This window comes from Gymnodraco acuticeps, unplaced genomic scaffold (assembly GCF_902827175.1).
Source record: "Gymnodraco acuticeps unplaced genomic scaffold, fGymAcu1.1, whole genome shotgun sequence".
NCBI classification, from domain to species: Eukaryota; Metazoa; Chordata; class Actinopteri; order Perciformes; family Bathydraconidae; genus Gymnodraco; species Gymnodraco acuticeps.
Window position 1 is genome coordinate 400,807 of NW_022990258.1, and position 6,141 is coordinate 406,947.

A 6,141-nucleotide genomic window follows, 5' to 3' on the forward strand; every position below is an offset into this window, starting at 1 on the left:
TATTTATGTTTGAACAGTAGTGCAAGTTTCAGTTTAAAAATAAGGAACTCTGACATTTTGAATAATTAACTTTATTAAACAGTTAAAAACAAACCACAACCAGCACCACACACTCAGATGGCCGTATTATCTATAATGGCTGATGTCAAACAAAAAGGTTCAATAAGCTGTAAAACTAAAAAGAATGTCTTGAAAATATTACAAAATAAATAATAAGATAGTGTTTCAATCACTTTCAATCACAATCAATAAAAGCTGGGGTCCTCCACTATTGCATAAGGGTGCAGCATATCCGTTGAAAAATATATGCCAAAAGCTTCCGTTATATATTTTGGTCTCTCGGCTTTCATGTCTATTGGCTTCTTAAAAACAGCAGGGATCAGCTGCTGTATTTTGCCGGGTTCCGGTGATTGGCAAATATGGATGATGCCTTCTGATATGATTTAGCATGTTTGGCATGTGTTACCATTAGCATGCCGCACCGCTGTCGAACGACGCCGACACACCGTCCTCGTCCGATCTTCCACTCGCACTCCATCGTTATTGTAGTCCACACAGCTCATTTAAAAGAAGCAGGTGGGTTCTAGCTCTGGCAAACAGCTTTTAGGCGCAATAACGCCCCCTGGATTATATATAGTGAAGTGGATACTGCCCTGAAGGACAGACAAAAAGTCTGTCCCACTCGTAAAAAAAGGCGTATTCGTCGTGTGACTGCATGTGCCGGACCGTGACGTCCGAACCGTGATGGTACGGGACGAATACGGATACCGTTACACCCCTACCACCTACTATCACTTTAAGAATATATCTTGGATTAAAAGAATATTGTCACAGCAGGATTTGGAAACACTTCTCCATGCTTTTATCTTCAGTAGACTCGATAACGGTGTCTTTACAGGTCTCACTTTAAATCTATTAGAAAGCTGCGGATCAGTCCAGTTCTGAAGTCTTTACACTGGTTCCTCACTAACACTAAGAAAGTGGATCAGTCCAGTTCTGAAGTATTTACACTGGTTCCTCACTAACACTAAGAAAGTGGATCTGTCCAGTTCTGAAGTATTTACACTGGTTCCTCTCTAACACTAAGAAAGTGGATCAGTCCAGTTCTGAAATCTTTACACTGGTTCCTCACTAACACTAAGAAAGAGGATCAGTCCAGTTCTGAGGTCTTTACACTGGTTCCTCTTTAACACTAAGAAAGTGGATCAGTCCAGTTCTGAAATCTTTACACTGGTTCCTCACTAACACTAAGAAAGAGGATCAGTCCAGTTCTGAGGTCTTTACACTGGTTCCTCACTAACACTAAGAAAGTGGATCAGTCCAGTTCTGAAGTATTTACACTGGTTCCTCACTAACACTAAGAAAGTGGATCAGTCCAGTTCTGAAATCTTTACACTGGTTCCTCTCTAACACTAAGAATGTGGATCAGTCCAGTTCTGAGGTATTTACACTGGTTCCTCACTAACACTAAGAAAGTGGATCAGTCCAGTTCTGAAATCTTTACACTGGTTCCTCTCTAACACTAAGAATGTGGATCAGTCCAGTTCTGAAGTCTTTACACTGGTTCCTCACTAACACTAAGAAAGAGGATCAGTCCAGTTCTGAAGTCTTTACACTGGTTCCTCACTAACACTAAGAAAGAGGATCAGTCCAGTTCTGAAGTCTTTACACTGGTTCCTCACTAACACTAAGAAAGTGGATCAGTCCAGTTCTGAAGTCTTTACACTGGTTCCTCTCTAATACTAAGAAAGTGGATCAGTCCAGTCCTGAGGTCTTTACACTGGTTCCTCTCTAACACTAAGATAGTGGATCAGTCCAGTTCTGAGGTCTTTACACTGGTTCCTCACTAACACTAAGAAAGTGGATCAGTCCAGTCCTGAGGTCTTTACACTGGTTCCTCTCTAACACTAAGATAGTGGATCAGTCCAGTTCTGCAGTATTTACACTGGTTCCTCACTGACACTAAGAAAGAGGATCAGTCCAGTTCTGAAGTCTTTACACTGGTTCCTCACTAACACTAAGAAAGAGGATCAGTCCAGTTCTGAGGTCTTTACACTGGTTCCTCACTAACACTAAGAAAGTGGATCAGTCCAGTTCTGAAGTCTTTACACTGGTTCCTCACTAACAATAAGAAAGTGGATCAGTCCAGTTCTGAAGTCTCTACACTGGTTCCTCACTAACACTAAGAAAGAGGATCAGTCCAGTTCTGAGGTCTTTACACTGGTTCCTCTCTAACACTAAGAAAGTGGATCAGTCCAGTTCTGAAGTCTTTACACTGGTTCCTCACAAACACTAAGAAAGAGGATCAATCCAGTTCTGAGGTCTTTACACTGGTTCCTCTCTAACACTAAGAAAGTGGATCAGTCCAGTTCTGAAGTCTTTACACTGGTTCCTCACTAACACTAAGAAAGAGGATCAGTCCAGTTCTGAGGTCTTTACACTGGTTCCTCTCTAACACTAAGAAAGTGGATCAGTCCAGTTCTGAGGTCTTTACACTGGTTCGTCACTAACACTAAGAAAGAGGATCAGTCCAGTTCTGAGGTCTTTACACTGGTTCCTCACTAACACTAAGAAAGTGGTTCAGTTCAGTTCTGAAGTCTTTACACTGGTTCCTCTCTAACACTAAGAAAGAGGATCAGTCCAGTTCTGAAGTCTTTACACTGGTTCCTCACTAACACTAAGAAAGTGGATCAGTCCAGTTCTGAGGTCTTTACACTGGTTCCTCACTAACACTAAGAAAGTGGATCAGTCCAGTTCTGAAGTCTTTACACTGGTTCCTCTTTAACACTAAGAACGTGGATCAGTCCAGTTCTGAAGTCTTTACACTGGTTCCTCTTTAACACTAAGAAAGTGGATCAGTCCAGTTCTGAGGTCTTTACACTGGTTCCTCACTAACACTAAGAAAGAGGATCAGTCCAGTTCTGAGGTCTCTACACTGGTTCCTCACTAACAATAAGAGAGTGGATCAGACCAGTTCTGAGTTTTCTACACTGGATCCTCACTAACACTAAGAAAGAGGATCAGTCCAGTTCTGAAGTCTTTACACTGGTTCCTCTCTAACACTAATAAAGAGGATCAGTCCAGTTATCAAGCCTCTACACTGGTTCCTCACTAACACTAAGAAAGAGGATCAGTCCAGTTCTGAGGTCTTTACACTGGTTCCTCACTAACACTAAGAAAGTGGATCAGTCCAGTTCTGAAGTATTTACACTGGTTCCTCTCTAATACTAAGAAAGTGGATCAGTCCAGTTCTGAAGTCTTTACGCTGGTTCCTCACTAACACTAAGAAAGTGAATCAGTCCAGTTCTGAAGTCTTTACACTGGTTCCTCACTGACACTAAGAAAGTGGATCAGTCCAGTTCTGAGGTCTTTACACTGGTTCCTCACTAACACTAAGAAAGTGGATCAGTCCAGTTCTGAAGTATTTACACTGGTTCCTCTCTAATACTAAGAAAGTGGATCAGTCCAGTTCTGAAGTCTTTACACTGGTTCCTCACTAACACTAAGAAAGTGAATCAGTCCAGTTCTGAAGTCTTTACACTGGTTCCTCACTGACACTAAGAAAGTGGATCAGTCCAGTTCTGAGGTCTTTACACTGGTTCCTCACTAACACTAAGAAAGTGAATCAGTCCAGTTCTGAAGTCTTTACACTGGTTCCTCACTGACACTAAGAAAGTGGATCAGTCCAGTTCTGAGGTCTTTACACTGGCTTCCTGTCAGAGACTTCATACTGCTGCTGGTTTATAAAGCATTGAATGGTTTATTCTGATCTGCTGCTACATTATGATCCATCCAGAACTCTCAGATCTTCTGGTCTGCTTTCGTTTCCCAGAACCAGAAATAAACCTGGAGAAGTTCAGTTATCCAAACATCTGGAACAAGCTCCCAGAATCCCGCAGGTCCTTTCAAATCCATTCTAGAGAACTGCTCATACCTCACACTGCACTGTAACTGTATTCATGTATTTTATACCTGTGTTATTCTATATCAGCTTGTTTTATGTATATTTTGTAATTTTTATTTTGTAAAGTGTTTCCGCTGCACTATTTCTTAATGATCTCAATGTCTTTCATTTCAGTAAACTTTTAATTGCCTTGTGTTGAAAGCTGCTGTATAAATAAACCAACCCGGTATCACGGCAAGACGTGAACATGTGACGATTTACCACGCTGGGAGACGTGAAGATGTCACGGTTTCGTCCCCTTCAAACGTGACAGCTACACGGTATTGTTAACCCATGTTAACCAGTGGAAAAATAACCGGAAATACCAAGCAAATACTACCCCGACGTAATGATTTATTTTTTAATAGTCACACTCGATTACAGCGATTTTCTTGTTGCCCCAGCTGGTCGACTCCTCTTTGAGCAGAAACAAAGGCTACATTAATGTATTAAATCGATGTTAATCCGTGCGTGTGGATGTGGAATTAACGGACGTGACGTTGTGCGATTGAGTTGCCAAGCAACAGCTTCGGTTCATGTTAATTTACAAACTATTCAACTACAACCGTAGTTATATTTAAAAACATGTTAGAAGGCCTCACGAAATACTTTAATGCACATTCAAATGTAAATGTGAAGGAATGTGTGTATAACAAAATACATCGGTCATTAAACGAAACCGGAAACAGACGTAGGCAAGATCCTCAGCTCGATGATTGGATGGTTATCCGCAATGCATGCTGGGATTTGGTGTTTATGTGATGTGAAATCTGAAAACGTTTTTTAAAAATACAATAATACTTTATTCCGAGTGTGCTTGCTTTTCTCTTTGAAAGTCATCACATAACGGCATTGTAATACACGGTTCGGCTGCATTAAATATTACATATCTGCCGTAGTTCTTTATTTATAGAGCCGTGCTGAGAAGACTTCTGGACAAACAGGAGAACTGCCGCCAAAACTGAAAACGTGACGTGGATCATAAATATATAAGCAATTAAACAACATCTTACATTTCTTTTCACACAATGCGTCTCCTTGCAGTATCAACACTAATTCGGCTGACTTTTATATTTGATCCAATTGGTAGATAGGCTGTATTTACACCATAACCGTGCAGAGCTGATAGAAAGGGACACCTGGTGGTCAAAGCACGTTATTGAATTTTATTATTACAAGACATCTATCAATATGTGTGTATACTCCACCATTAAACTGTCATTCTGCACATTTCTTATTCTATCTACATACATCTTATAAGAGTATAATACATATGTATAATATCAGTTTAATAATAACCAAATAAGTGCTTAAACATAGTTAACATTGCAGGAAAGCAATATATTAGACGTTAAGTACTTTGTCAGGCTTAATATTTATCTGTAGATACAAATGTCACTGTGTGTGCTCTGTGCTCTGCATGTGTGACCATTAAAGAATCAGAATACCTTTATTAGTTCCACAGAGGGGAAATGTGCAGCGTTACAGCAGGAAAGAGCCACAGACAGCTTAGTGTTGCATATCTTACATGCGTTAACAAAGTACTAAGTTAGAATAAAATAAACAATATGCTAAAAAAAAGATAAAAAGTTACATCATTTTCAAAAATACAGATCAAAAACAAAACGGCATATATATTGATTTAGTGGCCAGGTATAAATTACACAGTTATTAACGGCATATATATATTGCACATATTGCACAAAGTTGGTTTGTATTTAGCAGCAAGGGGTGTTATAGTCTGTGTTGTGGTGTGTGTAGGAGGGTCTACTAAGGGGCAGTGCTGGTTGTAAAGTCTGACCACTGCAGGAAGGAAGGACCTGTGGTTTCAAGAGGGTTTCATCCCTCCATATTCTTCTTAAAGCTTTTTTCTTATTCAAAATAAGACCTTAACCTAAAGTACTCTTTAATGTTTAAATCAAGCCTTATTAGTTTGTCTGTTTTGCACATCCTACTATTAATATCTAATAATAAAATAATACAATTCAATAACGTGCTTTGACCACCAGGTGTCCCTTTCTATCAGCTGTGCACCTTTATGGTGTAAATACAGCCTATCTACCAATTGGATCAAATATAAAAGTCAGCCGAATTAGTGTTGATACTGCAAGGAGACGTATTGTGTGAAAAGAAATGTAAGATGTTGTTTAATGGCTGATATATTTATGATCCACGTCACGTTTTCAGTCCTCATGTTT